We start from the raw sequence: 25,162 nt of genomic DNA on the forward strand, positions 1-25,162 counted from the left end.
ACTGTGGCTTCAAGTTTCAAGATTTCTCCACGTCGCCTAACCTTCTTTCCACTTTAACCTAATTGTAGTGCTGCAGTTCCTTGAACTTATCTGCTTCTGTTACTAACATTTCAGAATGTTGCCTCAGAGTCCCATCTTCACCTCCACCTTGAAGTCTTCTTAATCTCACTCATTTAGAAATGATCATTCCCTTCTCTTGGGACTTCTGGCATACACATATCCATTGTGGTCTTATGTAAACTTGCTTTATTCTTCTGATAAGATTATAACACATAACACTTCCCCCCTCACCCCACTCCCACCTAAGGGCTCAGACTCCCCATTGTATGCCTCTTTCTCGTAAAGACTTCTGACATGATCAGTTCAGTTCAGTTCAGTCCTGCCTGACTCTTTGTGGCCCCATGGACTGCAGCATGCCAGGCCTCCCTGTCCATCACCAACTCCCCGGGTTTACTCAAACTTATGTCCACTGGGTTGGTGATGCCATCCAACCATCTCATTCTCTGTTGTCCCCTTCTTCTACCACCTTCAGTTTTTCTCAGCATCAGGGCCTTTTCCAAATGAGTCAGTTCTTCTCATCAGGTGGCGAAACTATTGGAGTTTCAGCTTCAAAATCAGTCCTTCCAATGAACATTCAGGACTGATTTCCTTTAGGACTGACTGCTTGGATCCCCTTGCTGTCCAAGGGACTCTAGAGTCTTCCCCAACACCACAGTTCAAAAGCATCAATTCCTCAGCACTCAGCTTTCTTTGTAGTCCAACTCTCACATCCATACATGACACCTGGAAAAACTATAGCCTTGACTAGATGGACCTTTGTTGGCAAAATAATGTCTCTGTTGTCTAGGTTGGTCATAACTTTTCTTCCAAGGAGCAAACATCTTTTAATTTCATGGCTGTAGTCACCATCTGCAGTGATTTTGGAGCCCCCCAAAATAAAGTCTGCCACTGTTTCCATTGTTTCCCCATCTATTTGCCATGAAGTGATGGGAACAGATGCCATGATCTTAGTTTTCTGAATGTTGAGTATTAAGCCAACTTTTTCACTCTCCTCTTTCACTTTCATCAAGAGGCTTTTTAGTTCTTCTTCACTTTCTGCCACAAGGGTGGTGTCATCTGCATATCTGATAGACATTTCTTTCGGCAATCTTGATTCCAGCTTGTGCTTCTTCCAGCCCAGGATTTCGCATGATGTACTCTGCATAGAAGTTAAATAAGCAAGGTTACAATATACAGCCTTGACTTACTCCTTTTCCTATTTGGAACCAGTCTGTTGTTCCATGTCCAGTTCTAACTGTTGCTTCCTGACCTGCATACAGGTTTCTCAAGAGGCAGGTCAGGTGGTCTGGTATTCCTATCTCTTTCAGAATTTTCCATGGTTTGTTGTGATCCACACAGTCAAAGGCTTTGGCATAGTCAATAAAGCAGAAATAAATGTTTTTTCTGGGACTCTCTTGCATTTTCAATGATCCAGTGGATGTTGGCAATTTAATCTCTGGTTCCTCTTCCTTTTCTAAAACCAGCTTGAACACCTGGAAGTTCACGGTTCACGTACTGTTGAAGTCTGACTTGGAGAATTTTGAGCATTACTTTACTAGCATGTGAGATGAATGCAATCGTGTGATAGCTTGAGCATTCTTTGGCATTTTCTTTCTTTGGGATTGGAATAAAAACTGATCTTTTCCAGTCCTGTGGCCACTGCTGCGTTTTTCAGATTTGCTGGCATATTGAGTGCAGCATTTTCACAGCATCATCTTTTAGGATTTGAAATAGCTTAACTGGAATTCCATCACCTCCATTAGCTTTGTTTGTAGTGATACTTCCAAAGTCCTACTTGACTTCACATTCCAGATGTCTGGCTCTAGGTGAGTGATCACACCATTGTGATTATCTGGGTTGTGAAGATCTTTTTTGTCTAGTTATTCTGTGTATTCTTGCCACCTCTTCTTAGTATCTTCTGCTTCTGATAGGTCAATACCATTTCTGTCCTTTATTGAGCCCATCTTTGAGTGAAATGTTCCCTTGGAATCTCTAATTTTTGTGAAGAGATCTCTAGTCTTCCCCATCTATTGTTTTCCTCTATTTCTTTGCATTGATCACTGAGGAAGTCTTTCTTATCTCTCCTTGCTATCCTTTGTAACTCTGCATTCAGATGGGTATATCTTTCCTTTTCTCCTTTGTTTTTCACTTCTCTTCTTTTCACAGCTATTTGTAAGGCCTCCTCAGACAACCATTTTGCCTTTTTGCATTTCTTTTTCTTGGGCATGGTCTTGCTCCCTGTCTCCTGTACAATGTCATGAACCTCTGTCCATAGTTCATCAGGAACTATGTCTATCAGATCTAGTCCCTTAAATCTATTTCTCACTTCCACTGTATAATTGTAAGGGATTTGATTTAGGTCATATCTGAATGGTCCAGTGCTTTCCCCTACTTTCTTCAATTTAAGTCTGAATTTGGAAAGGAGTTGATGATCTGAGCCACAGTCAGCTCCTGGTCTTGTTTTTGCTGACTGTAGAGATTCTCCATCTTTGGCTGCAAAGAATATAATCAGTCCAATTTCAATGTTGACCATCTGGTGATGTCTATGTGAAGAGTCTTCTCTTGTGTTGTTGGAAGAGGGTGTTTGCTATGACCAGTGCATTCTCTTGGCAAAACTCAATTAGCCTTTGCCCTGCTTCATTCTGTATTCCAAAGCCAAATTTGCCTGTTACTCCAGGTGTTTCTTGACTTCCTACTTTTACGTTCCAGTCCTCTATAATGAAAAGGACTTCTTTTTTGGATGTTAGTTCTAGGTCTTGTAGGTCTTCATAGAACCGTTCAACTTCAGCTTCTTCAGCATAACTGGTTGGGGCATAGACTTGGATTACTGTGACACTGAATGGTTTGCCTTGGAAATCAATAGAGATCATCATGTGTTTTTGAGATTGCATCCAAGTACTGTATTTCAGACTTTTTTGTTAACTATGAGGGCTACTCCATTTCTTCTAAGGGATCATTTCCCACCATAGTAGATATAATGGTCACCTGAGTTAAATTCACCCACTCCACTCCATTTTAGTGGCTGATTCCTAAAATGTCGACATTCACTCTTGCCATCTCCTGTTTGACTACTTCCAATTTGCCTTGATTCATGGACCTAACATTCCAAGTTCCTATGCAATATTGCTCTTTACAGCATTGGACCTTGCTTCCATCACCAGTCACATACATAGCTGGGTGGTGTTTTTGCTTTGGCTCCATCCCTTCATTCTTTCTGGAGTTATTTCTTCACTGATCTCCAATAGCTTACTGGGCACCTACTGGTCTGGGAAGTTCATCTTTCAGTGTCCTCTCTTTTTGCCTTTTCATGCTGTTCATGGGGTTATCAAGGCAAGAATACTGAAATGGTTTGCCCTTCCCTTCTCCAGTGGACTACATATTGTCTGAACTCTCCATCATGACCCATCTGTCTTGGGTGGCCCTACATGGCATGGCTCATAGTTTCACTGAGATAGACAAGGCTGTGGTCCATGTGATTAGATTTGTTAGTTTTCTGTGATTTCTAGTTTCCATTACTAGAATTAAATTGGTTGATTTTCTGTGATTGTGGCTTTCAGTCTGTCTGCCCTCTGATGGAGAAGGATAAGAGGCTTATGAAAGCTTCCTGACAGGATAGACTGACTGAGGGGGAAACTGGGTCTTGTTCTGATGGATGGGGCCATGCTCAGTAAATCTTTAATCCAATTTTCTGTTGATGGGTGGAGCTGTGTTCCCTCCCTGCTGTTTACCTGGGGCCAAACTTTGGTGGAAGTAATGACAGTAATGGATACCTCTTTCAAAACATAGCATGCATTGCTACACTCAGTGCCCCCAACCCTGCAGCAGGCCACCACCAACGCACGCCTCTGCTGGAGACTTCTGGACACTCACAGACAAGTCTGGGTCAGTCTCTTGTGGGGTCACTGCTCCTTTCTCCTGGGTCCTGGTTGCACACAAGGTTCTGTTTGTGCCCTCCAAGAGTCTGTTTCCCAGATCACCTACAGATTAATAATGGTTGGATATCCAAAACCAGGATATCAAAAAACAATGTTGTTTTCCTTGTCCCAAAGGGGACCTGATTAAAAGTTTCTTTGGTTGTCTCTTTTCTCTAGTTAAAGCATTTTATATCTCTTCATCATAAATTTGGAGACAATATCTAATGCCCTTAGTAGTTTGGGCATTGACCTTTGGAAAAGCAAATTATCTAAATTTTAGGTATTAGTGGGGTCAGAAAGATATTTGGTAAATAGCAGTGACAGTAATCTTAAAACAGTGAACAGAGATGTCATCTGAGCTAAAGAAATCTAAGGTGCAAATGCTGTCCAGATAAGAAGAAATAATCAGGAGAGACCGAGTGAACCCAAAACACTGCTGATCATATTATTCCTCCTAGTTTATTTTCAGTTATATTTTAATATTAGACTATGTGATTATTCATGTTACTCCTAAATGGAAACCATTTTTGATTCACCATGGCTTTAGATCTAAGTTTACAAATCATATAACCTCTTATTCTGTGCAGTTTCTGAGAGACCCTACTCCTACTTGTGTGTGATGATGAATCCTTACCTCACATTCTGTGATTGTTTTTATATATTTTATTTATGTTAAACTATCCTAGTTTCCAATCATCTGTCCCTAGAGAGACACTTAATTCAAATCTTTGCCCACATTTTTACTTTGGAGGTTATGGATTATTCCTGAAGTGAAAGTGAAAGTCACTCAGTCATGCCCAGCTCTTTGTGACCCCATGGACTATACAGTCCATGGAATTATCCAGGCCAGAATACTGGAATGGGTAGCTGTTCCCTTCTCCAGGGGATCTTCCCAACTCAGAGATTGAACCCAGGTCTCCCACATTGCAGGTGGATTCTTTATCAGCTGAGCCACCAGGGAAACCCATGGATTATTCCTGATTGTAATTTATTCTTGGATTATTCTTGATTTATACATATTTCCCACTTGTTTTACTTTTGCAGTTACTGTGATATAGTTATTTGTATTTGTTAAATGAATCACAAACTTTAAACTCCTTTGGATAAATAGTTCTGAGGAGGGAATTATTAATAAGCTAAAATTCATTTCTCATTTGGAAATACTATCCAATTTTGACTGATATATTTTAATCATGTTTTAACAGTTAAAATATTTCTCTTGTTCCATTTCATTATTTTTCTCTCCTTAGCCTTTTGCCACCCTCTGATATCACTTTTGCTCTTTGAATTTGGCTTTTTTTTTTTTTTTTGAATACTGGATGACATTAGTTAAATTTTCTATATGGGATTTTTTTTTTCTTCACTTTGAAGAATACCATATTTTGAAATCAGACAACTCATTTTAAATTATTTTCTCGTCTTTGTATTAGCAATAATTTTTAATGCAAACTGTAGAGACATTAATGGACTTCCCTAGTGGCTCAGTTGTAAAGAAGCCACCTACCAATGCAGGAGATGCAGGTTAGATCCATGAGTCAAGAAGATATTCTGAAGAAGGAAATGGCAACCCATTTCAATATTCTTGTCTCTGTTCCATGGATAGAGGAGTTTGGCAAGCCACAGTCCATGGGTTCACAAAAGAGTCGGACACAACCTAGCAACTAAACGACAACAAACAACAATATAGACATTAATAAACATGATATTTGATTTTTTCCACCTATTTCATCAGGAAAGAGTTTCAACTTCAGCATCAGTCCTTCCAATGAATATCCAGGGTTGATTTCCTTTAGGATTGACTGATTTAATCTCCTTGAAGTCCAAGGGACTCTCAAGAATCTTCTCCAGTACCACAATTTGAAAGCATCAATTCTTGGGCATTCAGCCTTCCTAAAGACTTCCCTGGTGGCTCAGATGGTAAAGAGTCTGCCTGCAATGCATGAGACATGGGTTCAATCCCTTGGTTGGGAAGATCCCCTGGAGAAGAAAATGGCAACCCACTCCAGTACTCTTGCCTAGAGAATTTCATGGACAGAGGAGCCTGGCAGGCTACAGTCCATGGGGTCACAAAGAGTCGGACACAACTGAATGACTTCACTTTCTTTCTTTTCTTCCAAACTTCTTAATGGTCCAGCTCTCACATCCATACATGACTACTGGAGAAACCACAGCTTTGACTATGTGGACCTCTGTTGACAATATGATGCTTATGCATTTTAATATGCTGTTTAGGTTTGTCATAGCTTTTCTTCCAAGGAGCAAGCATCTTTTGATTTCATGGCTGCAGTCACTGTCTGCAGTGATTTTGGAGCCCATGAAAAGAAAATCTGTCACTGTTTCCACTTTTCCCCCTTCTATTTGCCATGAAGTGATGACATTGGATACCATGATTTTAATTTTTTGAATGTTGAGTTTTAAGCCAGCTATTCATTCTCTCTTTCATTCTCATCAGGAATCCCTCTAGTTCCTCTTTACTTTTGCCATTAGAGTGGTATCATCTGCATATCTAAGGTTGTTGATATTTCTCCCAGCAATCTTGATTCCAGCTTGTGATTCACCTAGCCTGGCATTTCTCTGATGTGCTCTGCATATAAGTTAAATAAGCAGAATGTCAGTATACAGCCTTGTCATACTCCTTTCCCAGGTTCGAGCCAGTCATTTGTTACATGTCCAGTTCTGTTAATAACCTTTGCTTCTAGACCCACATGTAGGTTTCTCAGGAGACAGATAAGGTGGTCTGGTATTCCCATCTCTTTAAGAAATGTTCATAGTTTGTTGTGATCCACACAGTCAAAGACATTCACATAGTCAGTAAAGCAGAAGTAGATGTTTTTCTGGAATTCCCTTGCTTTCTTTATGATCCATTGAAGGCTGACAATTTGATCTCTGGTTCCTCTACGTTTTCTTAACCCAGGTTTTGCATCTGCAAGTTCTCAGTTCATGTACTGCTGAAGCCTAGCTTGAAAGATTTTGAGCATAATCTTACTGGCATGTGAAATGAGTGCAATTCTATGATAACTTTATCCTGAATCAACTATAAGCCACTAGTGTCCGTTGACTGGAACTTACAGGCATTCCATATTGATGCCAACCTCTAAATCATTCATTCACCCACCTAGAGAAGTACTTGGCCCAAATAATTCTCCATCTGGATGATGGAGTCTAGTTTGGACTGGATTTAGTCTTTTGAGCTAGACTGGGCCTTGGGATGAATAAGATAAACCACAATTGATGATAGGAAGTAAAATAGAGTTAAGTCTAGTGGATTCCAGGCAGAGTAGACTTGGAATAGATGGTCCAAAAGGATGCTTAGACATGACTGGCCAGCATCTAAAGTCAGACTGGTCTGACAAAGCTCCAAGGAGAATAAGCACATTTTTAAAAGAATCCCCTGTCTAAATTGTGTTTCTTGTGCTCATTTCAAATAATGAACTAAACAATTCAGACCCAGGAATGCAGTCTCCAGGCTCATGTTTTCTTGTTAAATTCTTTTTTGGTTTTCTTTTCTAAAAGGATATAGTTTGAGTGTACTTTTATTTTGTTATTTCTTTCCTTTTATTTTGACTCATGCAGCATAATTTCTAGTTCCCAGTCAAAATCTGATCCAGAGATAGAATCTTTAAGGGCAGAGTATCCAGTATAAGGCTATCTTTGACAAACAAATCTCTGCCAGATCATCATGTGTTTCCTCTTCTTGTTTCTTTTAAAATAAAATTGAGTGTGTGAAGCTAGAGCCTTGTTTAACAAACAAATAGTTATATGCTGCCATATTAGTCTTTTGTGGTTGTCTACAAAATCATTACATTGTCTCTTGCCATTGCTTTTATAACAGTGGTATTGTATGTATAATGCACAATATGATGTTAATCAATGTGTAGAGAAATCACAAACGTGGATTATTGAATTTGAGGACTCATAGAGTACATATTTTTGAAGGATTAGTGAAAATGAAAATGGTATAGGATGTGCACTACTCCTTTGAAAGTATGTTTTCTGCTATAGAATGGAATCTCTATATTATTTAGAAAGTTAATTAACGTTTGTAGTAGCCGTTCTAATGACCATTATATGCCATCACATTTTACATTTTAAAATTCTCTTTGAGATTATGTGGTGTTGGAACAAAAATACACGTGGAATAAATAAACATTGGTCCAAAGTATCAAAGGCAAAGGCAAATAAAACAAGAAGAAAATTCCCTATTTGTAACACAAGCTTTCTCAGTTGAAAGTTACAGCTAACATCACAAGGCATACCAATTCAAGGATTTATTAGATGTTAGATCTTATGAAGAGTTTAGGTTTAAGAAATGACACTTGGGATATAAAATGCATTAAGTTTTATTCATGTTTCATGCCAAACCATTAAAAAGATGCTGTTTACTTTGACCTAATTATTTTTATACCTTATAGTTTCTTTTACTGACATAGACCTTGATTGGCACTGAGAAAACATGTAAGAAAAAACATGTGAATGACACTTGCTAGTGGGTTATAAAGATTTTTGTCTCTTTGGGGTTATGGTATATATCCTTTAACTTACTACTGTCCAGTTAATGTAAATATTGTTCCATTTCACGTCAAATGTAGTAACTTTATATAATTCCATTAACACACTCTCACTTTTGCACTTTTTTTTATATATATTCTGTGCATCTACAAATGTTATAATCTGACAGGCAGTGTTCCTGGGTGTGTGTGTGTGTGTGCATGTGTATATTTAAATAGTCAACTGTCTTTGAAATAAATTAGGAGAAGGAGAAAAAAAATTTTTTTTAATGTTTACCCACATAGTTGCCATTTCTGGTTTTCTTCAACTCCTTGTAGTAAACCTGAATTTTCATTTGATTTCATTCCTCTTCAGCCTAAAGAACTTTTTTTTTTTTTTTTTTACTACTTATTAACATTTAAGTCTGCTGGTGACAAACTCTTTGAGTTTTTGTTTATCTGAAAATGTCTTGAGTTTCCTCTCCTTTGTGAAGGGTATCTTGAGTATATAGTTCTTGTTCACTAGTTTCATTTTTTCCTTCCCTCCTCCTTCCTTGCACCTATCCCTCCCTTTCTACATGCCTTTATTTTAAATTTTACATTCTTCCTATTATTGTTCCCCTATATCTATCATGCCCTTTCCACCTCTCCAGTCCCTTTAATTTTTTTTTTTAATCTTTGTTTTTCAGCATCTGCTCTATGATGTGTTTAGGCGTAGTCTTTAAAAAAGTTTTTTTTCCTGCTCTGCTTACATTTTCTGAGATTCTAGATTTTGCAAGTGCATGCATACACACACACACACACACACACACGTATTACCAAGTTCAGAACATTTGGGGCCATTCTTTTTTTTTTATGAATTAATTTTATTTATTTATTTTTTTGTCTTTGTGATCATTTTGTTTCTAAATAAATAAAATTTATTTATTTTAATTGGAGGCTAATTACTTTACAATGTTGTAGTGTTTTTTGCCATACATTGACATGAATCAGCCACGGGTGTACATGTGTTCCCCATCCTGAACTCTCCTCCGACTTCCCTCCCCATCCCATCCTTCAGGGTCATCCCAGTGCACCAGCCCTGAGTACCCTGTCTCATGCCTCAAACCTGGACTGGTGATCTGTTTCACATATGATAATATACATGTTTCAGTGCTATTCTCTCAAATCATCCCACCCTCGCCTTCTCTCACAGACTCCAAAAGACTGTTCTATTCATCTGTGTCTCTTTTGCTGTCTCACATACACAGTCATTGTTACCATCTTTCTAAATTCCATATATATGTGTTAGCATACTGTATTGGTGTTTTTCTTTCTGACTTACTTCACTCTGTATAATAGGCTCCAGTTTCATCTACTTCATTAGAACTGATTCAAATGTATTCTTTTTAATGGCTGAGTAATATTTCTTTGTGTACATGTACCACTGCTTTCTTATCCATTCATCTGCCGATGGACATCTAGGTTGTTTCCATGTCCTGACTATTGTAAACAGTGCTGCGATGAACATTGGGGTACATATGTCTGTTTCAATTTGGTTTCCTCATTGTGTATGCCCAGCAGCGGGATTGATGGCTCATATGGCAGTTCTATTTCCAGTTTTTTAAGGAATCTCCACACTGTTCCCCATAGTGGCTGTGCTAGTTTGCCTTCCCACCAACAGTGTAAGAGGGTTCCCTTTTCTTCACACCCTCTCCAGCATTTATTGTTTGTAGACTTTTGGATAGCAGCCATTCTGACTGGCACGAGATAGTACCTCATTGTGGTTTTGATTTGCATTTCTCTGATAATGCGTGATGTTGAGCATCTTTTCATGTGTTTGTTAGCCATCTATATGTCTTCTTTGGAGAAATGTCTGTTTAGTTCTTTGGCCCATTTTTTGATTGGGTCATTTATTTTTCTGGAATTGAGCTGCAGGAGTTGCTTATATATTTTTGAGATTAATTCTTTGTCCATTGCTTCGTTTGCTACCCATTGTGAAGGCTGTCTTTTTATCTTGCTTATAGTTTTCTTCATTGTGCAAAAGCTTTTAAGTTTAATTAGGTCCCATTTGTTTATTTTTGCTTTTATTTCCATTACTCTGGGAGGTGGGTCATAGAGGATCCTGCTGTGATTTATGTCAGAGAGTGTTTTGCCGATGTTTTCCTCTAGGACTTTTATAGTCTCTGGTCTTACATTTAGATCTTTAATCCACTTTGACTTTATTTTTGAGTATGGTGTTAGAAAGTGTTCTAATTTCATTCTTTACAAGTGGTTGACCAGTTTTCCCAGCACCACTTGTTAAAGAGATTGTCTTTTCTCCATTGTATATTCTTTCCTCCTTTGTCAAAGATAAGATGTCTATAGGTGCATGGATTTATTTCTGGGCTTTCTATTTTTTCCATTGATCCATATTTCTGTCTTTGTGCCAGTACCATACTGTCTTGATGACTGTGGATTTGTAGTAGAGTCTGAAGTCAGGCAGGTTGATTCCTCCAGTTCCATTCTTCTTTCTCAAGATTGCTTTGGCTATTCGAGGTTTTTTGTATTTCCATACAAATTGTGAAATTATTTGTTCTAGTTCTGTGAAAAATACTGTTGGTAGCTTGATAGGGGCAGCATTGAATCTATAGATTGCTTTGGGGAGTATATTCATTTTCCCTATATTGATTCTTCCGATCCATGAACATGGTATATTTCTCCATCTATTTGTGTCATCTTTGATTTCTTTCATCAGTGTTTTATAGTTTTCTACATATAGGTCTTTTGTTTCTTTAGGTAGATTTATTCCTAAGTGTTTTATTTTTTTCATTGCAATGGTGAATGGAATTGTTTCCTTAATTTCTCCTTCTGTTGTCTCATTGTTAGTGTATAGGCATGCAAGGGATTTCTGTATGTTAATGTTATATCCTGCAACTTTACTATATTCATTGATTAGCTCTAGTAATTTTCTGGTGGAGTCTTTAGGGTTTTCTATGTAGAGGATCATGTCATCTGCAAACAGTGAGAGTTTTACTTCTTCTTTTCCACTCTGGATTCCTTTTATTTCTTTTTCTGCTCTGATTGCTGTGGCTAAAATGTCCAAAACTATGTTGAATAGTAGTGTTGAGAGTGGGCACCCTTGTCTTGTCCCTCACTTTAGGGGGAATGCTTTCAATTTTTCACCATTAAGGATAATGTTTGCTGTGGGTTTGTCATATATAGCTTTTTATTATGTTGTGGTATGTTCCTTCTGTGCCTGCTTTCTGGAGGGTTTTTATCATAAATGGATGTTGAATTTTGTCAAAGGCTTTCTCTGCATCTATTGAGATTATCATATGTTTTTTATTTTTCAATTTGTTAATGTGGTGTATTACATGGATTGATTTGCAGATATTAAAGAATACTTGCATCCCTGGGATAAAGCCCACTTGGTCATGATGTATGATCTTTTTAATATATTGTTGGATTCTGTTTGCTAGGATTTTGTTAAGGATTTTTATGTCTATGTTCATTGGTGATATTAGCCTGTAGTTTTCTTTTTTTGTGGCATCTTTGTCTGGTTTTGGTATTAGGGTGATGGTGGCCTCATAGAATGAGTTTGGAAATTTACCTTCCTCTGCAATTTTCTGGAAGAGTTTGAATAGGATAGTAGGATATCCTACTCAGTTTAGAACTCTTCTCTAAATTTTTGGTAGAGTTCAGCTGTGAAGCTGTCTGGTCCTGAGCTTTTGTTTGCTGGAAGATTTCTGATTACAGTTTGGATTTCTGTGTTTGTGATGGGTCTGTTAAGATTTTCTATTTCTTCCTGGTTCAGTTTTGGAAAGTTATACTTTTCTAAGACTTTGTCCATTTCTTCCAAGTTGTCCATTTTATTGGCATATAGTTGCTGATAGTAGTCTCTTATGATTCTTTGTATTTCTGTGTTGTCTGTGTGATTTCTCCATTTTCATTTCTAATTTTGTTGATTTGATTCTTCTCCCTTTGTTTCTTGATGAGTCTGGCTATTGGTTTGTCTATTTTATTTATCTTCTCAAAGAACCAGCTTTTGGCTTTACTGATTTTTGCTATGGTCTCTTTTGTTTCTTTTGTGTTTATTTCTGCCCTAATTTTTATGATTTCTTTCCTTCTACTAACCCTGGGGTTCTTTATTTCTTCCTTTTCTAGTTGCATTAGGTGTAGAGTTAGGTTATTTATTTGACTTTTTCTTGTTTCTTGAGGTAAGCTTGTATTGCTATGAACCTTCCCCTTTGCACTTCTTTTATTGAGTCCCATAGGTTTTGGGTTGTTGTGCTTTCATTTTTGTTTGTTTCTATGCATATTTTGATTTCTTTTTTGATTTCTTCTGTGATTTTTTGGTTATTCCAAAGTGTGTTGTTTAGCCTCCATATGATGGAATTTTTAATAGTTTTTTTTTCTCCTGTAGTTGACATCTAATCTTACTACATTGTGATCAGAAAAGATTCTTAGGATGATTTCAATTTTTTTTGAATTTATCAAGGCTGGATTTATGGCCCAGCATGTTATCTATCCTGGAGAAGGTTCCGTGTGCACTTGAGAAGAAGGTGAAATTCATTGTTTTGGTGTGAAATGTCCTATAGGTATCAATTAGGTCTAACTGGTCCATTGTATCATTTAAAGTTTGTGTTTCCTTTTTAATTTTCTGTTTAGTTGATCTATCTATAGGTGTGAGTGGGGTATTAAAGTCTCCCACTATTATTGTGTTACTGTTAATTTCCCCTTTCATACTTGTTAGCATTTGCCTTACATATTATGGTGCTGCTATGTTGGGTGCATATATATTTATAATTGTTATATCTTCTTCTTGGATTGATCCTTTGATCATTATGTAGTGTCCTTCTTTGTCTCTTTTCACAGCCTTTATTTCATAGTTTATTTGATATGAGTATTGCTGCTCCTGCTTTCTTTTGGTTTCCATTTGTGTGAAGTATCTTTTTCCAGCCCTTCATTTTCAGTCTGTATGTGTCCCTTGTTTTGAGGTGGGTCTCTGTAGATAGCATATATAGTAGTCTTGTTTTTGTATCCATTCAGCCAGGCTTTGTCTTTTGGTTGGGGCATTCAACCCATTTACATTTAAGGTAACTATTGATAAGTATGATCCCGTTGCCATTTACTTTGTTGTTTGGGGTTTGAGTTTATACACCTTTTCTGTGTTTCCTGTCTAGAGAAGATCCTTTAGCACTTGTTGAAGAGCTGGTTTGGTTGTGCTGAATTCTCTGAGCTTTTGCTTGTCTGTAAAGCTCTTGATTTCTCCTTCATATTTGAATGAGATCCTTGCTGGGTACAGTAATCTGGGTTGTAGATTTTTCTCTTTCATAACTTTAAGTATGTCCTGCCATTTCCTCCTGGCCTGAAGAGTTTCTATTGAAGGATCAGCTGTTATCCTTAAGGGAATCCTCTTGTGTGTTATTTGTTGTTTTTCCCTTGCTGCTTTTAATATTTGCTCTTTGTGTTTGATCTTTGTTAATTTGATTAATATGTGTTTTGAGGTGTTTAACCTTGTGTTTATCCTATTTGGGACTGTCGGGGTTTCTTGGACTTGGGTGGCTATTTCCGTCACCATTTTAGGGATGTTTTCAACTATTATCTCCTCAAGTATTTTCTCATGGCCTTTCTTTTTGTCTTCTTCTTGTGGGACTCCTATGATTTGAATGTTGGGACATTTGACATTGCCCCAGAGTTCTCTGAGTTTGTCCTCATTTCTTTTAATTATTTTTTCTTTTTTCCTCTCTGCTTCATTTATTTCCACCATTCTATCTTCCACCTCACTTATCCTATCTTCTGCCTCAGTTATTCTACTGTTGGTTCCCTCCAGAGTGTTTTTGATCTCATTTATTTCCTTATTCATTATTGATTCTTTTTTATTTCGTCTAGGGTCCTTGTTAAACATTTCTTGCATCTTCTCATTCCTTGTCTCCAGGCTATTTATCTGTAACTCCATTTTGTTTTCAAGATTTTGGATCATTCTTACTATCATTATTCTGAATTCTTTTTCAGGTAGATTCCCTATCTCCTCCTCTTTTGTTTTTTTTTTTTTTTTTGGTAGGCATTTATCATGTTCCTTTACCTGCTGAGTATTTCTCTGCCTTTTCATCTTGTTTAGATTGCTGTGTTAGGGGCCTTTCTGTATCCTGGCAGTTTGTGGTTCCTCTTGATTGTGGAGGTTCCTCCCTGTGGGTGGGGTTGGACAAGTGGCTTGTCAATGTTTCCTAGTTAGGGAAGCTTGTGTTAGTGTTCTGGTGGGTGGAGCTGGATTTCTTCTCTCTGGAGTGCAATGAAGTGTTCAGTAGTGAGTTTTGAGACATTTATGGGTTTGGTGTGGCTTTGGGCAGCGTGTATATTAAAGCTCAGGGCTATGTTCCTGTGTTGCTGGAGAGTTTGCGTGGTATGTCTTGCTCTGGAACTTGTTGGCTCTTAGGTGGAGCTTGGTTTCAGTGTAGGTGTGGAGGCTTTTGGATGAGCTGTTATCGATTAATGTTCCCTGGAGTCAGAGGAGTTCTCTGCTGTTCTCACGTTTTGGATTTAAGCCTCCTTCCTCTGGTTTTCAGTCTTATTCTTACAGTAGCCTCAAGACTTCTCAATCCATACAGCACTGATGATGAAAACACCTAGGTTAATGGAGAAAAGATTCTCCCACAGTGAGGAACACCCAGAAAGGTTCGCTGAGTTACATGGAGAAGAGAAGAGGGAGGAGGGAGATAAAGGTGACCAGGAGGAGGAGAGGGGGAATCAAAAGGGGAGAGAGCAATCTAGCCAGTAATCAAATCCCTTTGTGCTCTCCACAGCCTGGAACACTCAGAGAGGTTCATGGAGTTACATAGTGAAGAGAAGAGGGAGGAAGGAGATAGAGGTGACCAGTACGAAAAGAGGGGGGTCAAAAGGAGACAGATCTAGCCAGTAATCAGTTCCCTAAGTGTTCTCCACAGCCCAGAATACCCAAAGAGGTTCACAGAGTTGGGTAGAGAAGAGAAGGGGGAGGGAGGAGATAGAGGTGACCTAGGGGAGAAAAAGGAGAGTCAAAAGGGGGAGAGAGCAATCAAGTCAGTAATCACACTCCTAAGTAAAAATGGGTCCTGAAGATTGGATTCTTAAAGGTACAAAATTGATAACAAATACCAAAAATCAAAGATTAAAAATCTAGGGTAGGTTAGACTCTGAAAAATACAATATTAAAAAAACAAAACAAAATCACAAAAATTATAAAAAATGTACATGGAATTTGCTTTAAAAATAGGGTCGTTTTTTTGGCAAGGTAATAGTAGGTTATAAAATGAAAAAGGAGTAATAAAGAACTTAAAAAATTAAAAAAATTTTTAAGTGATAATAGTAAAAATATATCTAGGAATTTCTCTGGAGCTGTTGTGGGCAGTGTGGGTGAGTTCAGTTTCAGATAGTTCCTTGTTACAGCTTATACTTCTCAAGGTTTATAGGCCCCTTCCAGTGTAGTCGGTGCTAACTACAGGGTTTTACTCTGTTGCACCTTTAATTCCACAGCAGTTCCCTCTGTTTATTTTGGCTTCTTCTGTTTGCAAGTCTCTTCAGTGTCTAATTTCCGCCCTGACACAAGGGGCCAAGGTGGTCACTTTTTTAGGCTCCCTTGTTCAGCTGTGCTGTGGGGAGGGAGGGACACTGCAGACAAACATCACTGGTGTGCATGGGGAGTGCTCATAGTGTCTCGGCCACACTGGGTTTGCCCCCACTCAAGGCATGTGTGCTTTCCCAGTCTACACTGCTCAGGCTCCAGGTTGCTCTGCTGGGAACTGTCTAAGGCGGGCCCTGGGTTGTGTGCGCTTCCCAGGTCTAAGCTGCTCAAGTTCAGGTTCTCGGGTACTCCACAAAGGGACAGACTCGGTTGGGCCTGCGTTTTGTGCCCTTCCCAGGCTGAGCAGCTCAGGTGACCAGGTGCTTGGTGAGCACACTCTCCCCACGTGCGGTGTGTCTTATCACCTCCCCTATTCCAGCTGCTGGTTTCCTGGGTGTGCAGCGGGAGCGCCTTCTCAGATGTGCCATGTGTCTCCTCTGGGGAACTGATCTCTGGCTGCAACCCTCCTGGCGGATGTCAACCGTCCAGGATCCCAGGAAGACTTGGTTAGCACCTGGGAACCTGCTCGCAGTTTGGTAGAGGATGCCGTCTCTGGGGCCGAGATTGCCCCTTTCCCGCTCTGGCTGTCGCCACCTGCCCTGCCTCTGGTGGGGGATGGGCCAGTCCACAGCCAGCTAACTCTCCTCTGGTATTCGCTCAGTCCTTTGTTCTGTGAGCAGGCCCGGCACTACCTTACATTAGAGCTTTTTGAGGGAAATTTCTCTCTCTCTCTTTTTTATCTCTCTCTGGCTAGCCCACTGTTTGGGTTGCTGTCTCACGTTAGGTCCCTTAGGTTGTCCTCAGGGCATTCAGGCCCAGTCTTTTACCCTAAGCAATGCAGCCCGCGCCTCCCTGTTCAGCCCCAACTTGCTGGTGGCAGATGCGGGCATCTGGGCTACTTCTCCATTAGGAGTTGCCGTTAGGCATGCAATCTGTGGGATTTATTTATTTATTCATTCATTCATTCATTCACTTGTTTATTTATTTATCCTTCTGGTTATGTTGTCCTCTGATATTCCAAAACTCCCCACAGACCCACCAGTGAGAGTGTTTTCTGGTGTTTGGAAACCTTCTCTTTTACAACTTTCTCCCTGGGATGGGACTTCATCGCTAACTCTTTTGTCTCTCTTTTTATCATCTATATTTTGTCCAACCTCCTTTTGAAGACAATGGGCTGCCTTTTTGGTTACCTGGTGTCCTCTGCTAGCATTCAGAAATTGTTTTGTGGAATTTGCTCAGCATTCAAATGATCTTTTGATGAATCTGTGCGGGAGAAAGTGGTCTTCCCATCCTATTCCTCCACCATCTTAGGACCACCTCCCCCATTATTTCTTTAAATATTTTTTTCTGCCCACTTCTCTGTCTTCTCTTCCTCCATCATTCCAATTATACATATGTTACACCAGTTAATATTTTCACAGAGGTCACAGAGACTGCATATTCTTTCTCTAGGCTCTTGTCTCCATTCTTTGGATTGAATAATCTTTGAGATTTGCTTTTAATATCACTAGCCTTTTCTTCTATAGTCCACAATCTATTACTCTTAAAGAATCTTGTATATTTTACATTTTAAACATACTTTCAGTTCTAGAATCTACATTATATTTGGTTCTAATAGTTCCTACTTTTCTACTGACAATGCTCAACTCTCATTTTTATCACCATATTCCCCCTTTACTTTCTTGATTATTATAGTTAGTTGAAAGTCATCATTTGGTGATCCTAGTGTCTGGATCTTCTATTAACTTGCTTGCTTATTCTATTAACTATTCTTGCTTATTCAAGTATCTAATAATTTTTTATTTACATTGAATATTTTCAATGATATATTTTGGAGAGTCTGGACAATGCTGCTTCCTTTTGTAGGATATGGAATTTTGTTCCAGCAAGCAGTTAAACTACTGGTGTATCCTTTGTATCCTGTCAGGCTTGGTTTTAAATTTTGTTAAGTCAATTTCCATATTTTTCTTAGTCTTAGGAGATAGCTCATACTCAAAGATCTGGTTATTGTAGCCAAGTCATATCCTTTTTCAGGACTCAACTAAATGTCCAGGTTGTTCAGTGAGGTATGAGTATCTCCAGTCTAGTTGAACCAGAGTATGATCTAACACTGCTATAACCCTTGTACGTGCATTCATTGCTTGGTCCCACAGAAGCTACTTTTTCAACATATTTGAAGTCTCAAAGTACATATGAACAACCCATACCCTATCCAGGAATGCTAGAGTGAACTCTGCCCCTTCCCTACTTTGTGCAGCTCCCTCTTCTCTAAAATCCTGCAGTAACCATTCTAGTCACTTGAACAGACAAAACTCCAGTCTCTGCGTCATCAGCTCAGTCAGTATGGATGCCACTCTGCTTGGGCACTTCCCACTTGCGCTATCGTAGGGAAAGGGCTGCAAAGTCAAGAGTTGAATGAAATACTTAGCTCATCTTTTGTGTTTCCCTACTCAAGAATTGTTCTTTCTAGTGTCTGATGCTTAAAAGTATCTTCTTAATTTATTTTGTCAGGTCTTATAATGATATGTGAAGACATACAGTTCAGTATCATTTATTCCATTGAGACCAAAAGTTAAAGAAATTTTGAAAATTATTTTACCCCTATCCTTCCAATCAGTCAGACATCAGAGATAGGTTTTGCCATCCCCTACTGCAGGGCAGATGAGCCAAGAACAAAGGATGGCTCTTTTTTGAGATTCACATTTCCTCAAATTTCCTTTTATTTTCAACTCATAGAAGAATCAGAAAGCAGGTCCTTTTTATGATAAGTACCAAAGAACTGAGATCACATTTAAACCATAAATCATATGTTAGGCAAGACTAAAAAAATTGCTTAAAAGTAATGTTTGAGCTAATCACCCCACCAAATTAAATTTTGACAAGTGAGTAGAAAGGGAATTTGAAGAAGATGTGTGACTATGGTTTAGATGCTGGATGTTCATTAAAATAGGAACTTGGTGCATTGTTTTAGATAATTTTGAGAGATTGGAACAATAGGATCCCTGGATAATCTGGAGACTACTAGGGCAGAATAGATCTTTGCCCCCTTTCCTAGATGTATCTTGGTAGGTTTCAAGACCTAGAGAAAAATCTCTGCATCCAACATGACATCTAATTATCAAGAGCAGACAAAAAGACTTGATGAAAAGATTTGAGTATTTCCATAATACAGTATATTCTAAAAACACATGGGGAGAATTCCAAACTTCCTCCAAATTTCAGAAAAGTGCTGAGGGCCGTTGAACAGAAATAAGGCTATTCATGCCAGTAAGAGATGCCATTAGTGGTTGCTGCATAGTAGACAATCCAAACTAGAGGCAATGGAGGGGTTATTGACTTTGGGAGAAGAAATAGTGGAGAAACAGATGATTCCCAAAGACCATTAGGAAGTGTTCTCTCTAAGTGAAAACCAGCAGTGACGGAGGATTATCATGTATTAGATTTGCTATCCAGGGTGATCAAGGAGGGATTGTCAACAGCCTGAAAGTCTCTCTTTGAAGCAGGAAGAGACTGAATTAACTTGAACTGATAAGTTTGTTTTCCACCAGCAGTAGAATGTAGGTACAAATGCTAAGTTATTATCAGATGTGGAGAAGTAAAATCACCATACATTTTGTTGATCTGAACACATATCCCTGCCTTATACATACTTCCATCTCCTCTACTCTCCTGAGATCTCCAAAGACAAATTCACCAATACAGTCAACATCTAGAAGTGGTATTTATAAGTCTATTTAGAATTGCTTTCTTCTTAGAGAATGACTACCATCATTCGCAGAGGTGGGTGCAGCACTCTATTCATTGACCATAATAGATAGTATTAGAAATAGGTGATTCAAGCTGGGAAATCCAATATTCTCTCCCAAAATTTGGAAGTAGATTACAGTCATTAGGGTTAAGTAACTTAAGTCAGCTAGAGTGGCTTGTTTGTGTTGTAAGAATGTAGAGAAATTGGGCAGTTGGAGAGAGCAAAGTGGGCAACTTATTTGTCACAGTTTCTTCATCTTTAAAATGGAAATAGTAATTATTGTACCCACTTTGGAGTTATTTGGGGATGGTTATATTGACTATGCCAAAGCCTTTGACTGTGTGGATCACAATAAACTGTGGAAAATTCTGAAAGAGATGGGAATACCAGACCACCTGATCTGCCTCTTGAGAAACCTGTATGCAGGTCAGGAAGCAACAGTTAGAACTGGACATGGAACAACAGACTGGTTCCAAATAGGAAAAGGAGTACGTCAAGGCTGTATGTTGTCACCCTGCTTATGTAACTTATATGCAGAGTACATCATGAGAAATGCTGGGCTGGAAGAAGCACAAGCTGGAATCAAGATTGCCGGGAGAAATAGTCAATAACCTCAGATATGCAGATGACACTACCCTTATGGCAGAAAGTGAAGAGGAACTAAAAAGCCTCTTGATGAAAGTGAAAGAGGAAAGTGAAAAAGTTGGCTTAAAGCTCAGCATTCAGAAAACTAAGATCATGGCATCTGGTCCCATCACTTCATGGGAAATAGATGGGGAAACAGTGGAAGCAGTGGCTGACTTTAATTTCTGGGCTCCAAAATCACTGCAGATGGTAATTGCAGCCATGAAATTAAAGGATGCTTACTCCTTGGAAGGAAAGTTATGACCAACCTAGACAGCATATTAAAAAGCAGAGACATTACTTTGCCAACAAAGGTCTGTCTGGTCAAGGCTATGGTTTTTCCAGTGGTCATGTATCGATGTGAGTTTGGACTATAAAGAAAGCTGAGCACCGAAAAATTGATGCTTTTGAACTGTGATGTTGGAGAAGACTCTTGAGAGTCCCTTGGACTGCAAGGAGATCCAACCACTCCATCCTAAAGGAGATCAGTCCTGAGTGTTCACTGGAAGGACTGAGGCTGAAGCTGAAACTCCAGTACTTTGGCCACCTCATGCGAAGAGTTGACTCATTGGAAAAGACCGTGATGCTGGGAGGGATTGGGGGCAGGAGGAGAAGGGGACGACAGAGGATGAGATGGCTGGATGGCATCACCAACTTGATGGACATGAGTTTGAGCAAACTCCGGGAGTTGGTGATAGACAGGGAGGCATGGCATGCTGTGATTCATGGGGTTGCAAAGAGTCGGACACGACTGAGCGACTGAACTGAATTGAACATATTAATAATGTACAGGTGGCACTAGTGGTAAAAGAACTGGCCAAATGCAGGAGACATAAGAAACATGGATTCAAAACCTGGAGTAGGAAGATCCCCTGGAGGAGGGCATGGCAACCCACTCCAATATTCTGGCCTGGAGAATCCCATGGACACAGGAGCCTGGTGGGTGACAGTCTGTGGAGTTGCAAAGAGTAGGACATGACTGAAGCGACTTAGCACATAAACACACACATATTAATGAGTGTAAATAATTTAGATAAGAGCCTGAACATATACTTAACACTCGGGTGAAGATTTAGAAATCATGTTTTTATGGGTGATTTGTTTTTCAACTTTATTGAGGTATAGTTGACATAGAGACACATATTTAAGATGTGTGCCTTGAGCAGTTTATATGTGTGTGTGTGTGTGTATACCGATTAAATAATCCCTACACTCAAGATAACAAAGATCCCCATTTAGAGTTTTATAGAAAACTCTATAAGTTTTCTCATCCCTTTGTAAACCAACCTGCTCTCCACCCTAATTCTCAGACAAACATTAACCCCCCTTTTTTTTGTATTCTCTATAGCTTAATTTGCATTTCCTAGAATTAAACCTAGATGGAATCATGCAATATGTATTTTTTGTTTATTCTGCTAAATTTTTAAGTTCAGCACAATGACCTTAAGATTCATCCACATTGTTGTGTCCCTAGTGCACTTCTATTGCATTTCATTGTAGGGACCTACCACAGTTTGTTTATCCATTCACCTGTTGATGGGTGTTTGAGTAGTGTCTCATTACAACTATTACAAATAAAGTTGTTGTAAACACTTACACACAACTCTGTGATCTTACTTTGTGTTTGGTTTTAGTATGTGTTGAATTAAAACAAAGGAGGGGAAATGAGAAAAACTCTAAAATAAATAAAACTGATGAGAAAATACAGTTTTAAAAATAGTATTCATTAGCTTGCAAATTAATTTCATCCTGGAATATAAAACTTTACCTCTAAGGGACTAGTTGACATCTAAATGGTGTTAACAATGCCTGCCTTTATATTTGATTACTATGAGAATTTTGCTTAATTAATATCTGCTGGAAAATCCTCTAAAGAGAAAAAAGATGGCTTATAAAATTCAAGACAATAAGACCAGATACTGTCCTTTAACCTCTCAAAATTGTATTGTAGAAATGAAGAGGCATAATATCTTCTTAGAAATGTGCACTATTATGTTTTGAAAAGATAATTGAATTTTTCATACAGTTAAAACATTTGGTACAATTTATTTTAAAAATAAATTACAGAAATGGCAACTTTGTTTTCTCACTAGAAACCTCAATATTTTGAAATATTTTGATGATAGTTATTTCAGCCATATAGAATGTTGCTTACTGAGTTTGTATTATAAATTACTTTAGAATTATTTATTAATGTGAAGGGATTGATTTATTGGATTCTTACATTATAGTACCTTTTGGTAAATTCTTAATATTTACTTTAAGTAATTCTGTAAACTAAGATATAATTGATGGAGGTATGGTAATGCTAAAACAAAGTTGTCTTCAATCAGTACAATAAAATCTACTCTAAAATGTTACTATCTGGAAATGTTTTTCTCTTTTGGATGAGAGGCATTTTTTGACTATATGAAGTTATTTGCCTCCTCTTTGAGTCTCCTCATTGTCAAGTTCTTTGTCATCTTCTTGACTTTGTCTTGGCTTTTTTAGTTCTGAGGTCTCTGTAGCCAAGTAGGATGGACAACTGTGATTTCTTTCATACAGTACTTGGTTTTCTACCTACATCAGTGAGGAATGCTTTTTTCCTCCTTTTTTTTTTTTTTTTTTGCTCCTTGGAGAGAAAGGAAAAAAAAATATGTTATCTTCATCCGTCTTTTCTCCAGACCACCTCTCATGGGTCAGTCTTAAAGCAGGACATTTAAATAAATTGAACTTCAAATACAATTTCAGTTTAATAGGACTTTTTGGATTCAAAGAGAAATTCTAACATTTGATCAACTATTCACAAATGATGTCTTTGTATCCTTTAAAGAACTATAAAGCAAATAAAAGATTGTAAGCTGTTTTATTTGATGTTATCTGAGATAAAATAATTCTTTGAAGAGCTATAGAGACTAATTGGAAAAGAATATCAGTATATCCCTAAATTATGAACTTAGTAAAGTTAAAACCACACAGGATCTACATAGGTAAGCCACAGTGAGCTAAGAATACACAATTGTTAATGTTGTACAAATTCTAAGGGGAAAAAATGAATTTCTTGGAGAAGAGATGAGAAAATTTTAGTGGACAGAGATTTAAAAAGTAATGGTTGAATATAGGAAAGGAATAGGGTATAGAAGATAAAAGGAAAAATTCTCCTTCCACAAATTAGATTGAAAACATAATTTTCTTTGTTTTTGTAATAAATAAAAAGTAGTAGGTATTTTGTTGTGATTTATAAATCTCCTCTGAGATCCACAGGACACAAGAAAATCTTGGCTGATGTCAAGAAAAATATTTTAAGAAAATCCCAAAGATTTTTGTTGTTATAAAAGATGTAAAGAAGCAAAATCATTATGAATATGTTCATTTTACACTAATAAGTGGCAGAATTGGGATTTCCATGCAGGCTTTATTGGTCTTAAATTAATACCATAGAAAGGGAAATTTTCAACACTCACTGCCAGCTTATTTCTTTCAGTTGTCAATTGCTCTGATGTGATTATATGATGTCACCTAGGGTAGTCACCTACATCACCATGTACATCCTCTTTGCAGCCCTTATCACAGTAGGCAAGTTACTATGGTTGCTTGGTTAATGCCATGAGGCTAGACATATGGTTGTTTAGATTGTACACTATAAAACTTCAAGGTGCATGATATATCAGCTTAGCTAGGCTGAACTTTGTTTCCCAGAATTCTTTTCCATGTATATTTCCAATTAGGGTGAGCTACAAAAAAAAATTTTGTTATAGATTTTGAAAGACATAAGTAAAGCAGCAGCTGTACCGTTTTTAACTTAAGATGGTTCGGGTAACCAATTTTGTAGTTCTGTATATTGTTCCTTATCTGCTGGTTCACTTCCTTGATGTGGGGAACAGCCAGTCCACAACTTTAAATTGTCCCCTAAACCTCCTCCAGTTTCTCCTGGGTTGATGGTGTGTCTAACTCCATGATGAAGGACATCGGCTTCTCCTGCAGGATATCTGCTTCTTTAGGGTTGGAGATAGTGAAGATTAACACAGTTTCCAATCCAAACTCATGGGTTCCGGCACAAACTCAAGGATATCAGTTTATCCTTTTTAAGCCTCTACTTTACATACCTTCTTGTCGTCCTGATTACCTGCTCTGCCAATTTGAAACTCCAGCATCAGAAGCAAAACAACAGCTTTATAGAGACTAGTCAACATCACAAATTATTTAAGGTCAAACGCCTATAACACATACCTTAACTGTATAAACCTCTTAGTGATTCTGCATCTCTGATTGAACTCTGACTGATTAAGTGCTCCATTCCCATTCACCATATAAATGAAACCATGCACTTGTAGTCCTGCAGTGCACTGACCGAGGGCTGAATCAGCAGCCCTGGAAGTCTGTATTCCTGTGGCTTAAGTGGCTTGAAGACTGGAATTACTAGTTTTTGTTTATTGCTCCAGTAACAGATAGGAAAAGATTCTTGCTCCTTGGAAAGCCACGGCATACCTAAACCGCATTTTATAAAGCAGAGACCTCACTTTGCCAGCAAAGGTCTGTATAAAAAGCTATAATTTCTCCAGTGGTCATGAATGGATGTGAGAGTTGGACCATAAAGAAAGCTGAGTGCTGAAGAATTTATGCTTTCAAATTGTGGTGCTGGAGAAGACTCTTGAGAGTCCCTTGGACTCCAAGGAGATCAAACCAGTCAATCCTAAAGTAAATCAACCCTGGATATTCATTGGAAGGACTGATACTTTGGCCACCTAATGCAAAGAACTAACTCATTCGAAAAGACCCTGATGCCGGGAAAGATGGAAGGCAAAGGAGA

General features: G+C 38.3%; 1 long non-coding RNA gene across 1 annotated transcript in view; it reads left to right on the top strand.

The window, feature by feature from the left end:
• Positions 1 to 25,162, top strand: part of LOC122424919 — a 526,871-nt gene that overhangs the window by 81,614 nt on the left and 420,095 nt on the right. The gene's annotated exons all lie outside the window — the stretch shown is intronic.

The sequence above is a fragment of the Cervus canadensis genome, chromosome 22, assembly GCF_019320065.1.
Source record: "Cervus canadensis isolate Bull #8, Minnesota chromosome 22, ASM1932006v1, whole genome shotgun sequence".
Lineage (NCBI taxonomy): Eukaryota > Metazoa > Chordata > Mammalia > Artiodactyla > Cervidae > Cervus > Cervus canadensis.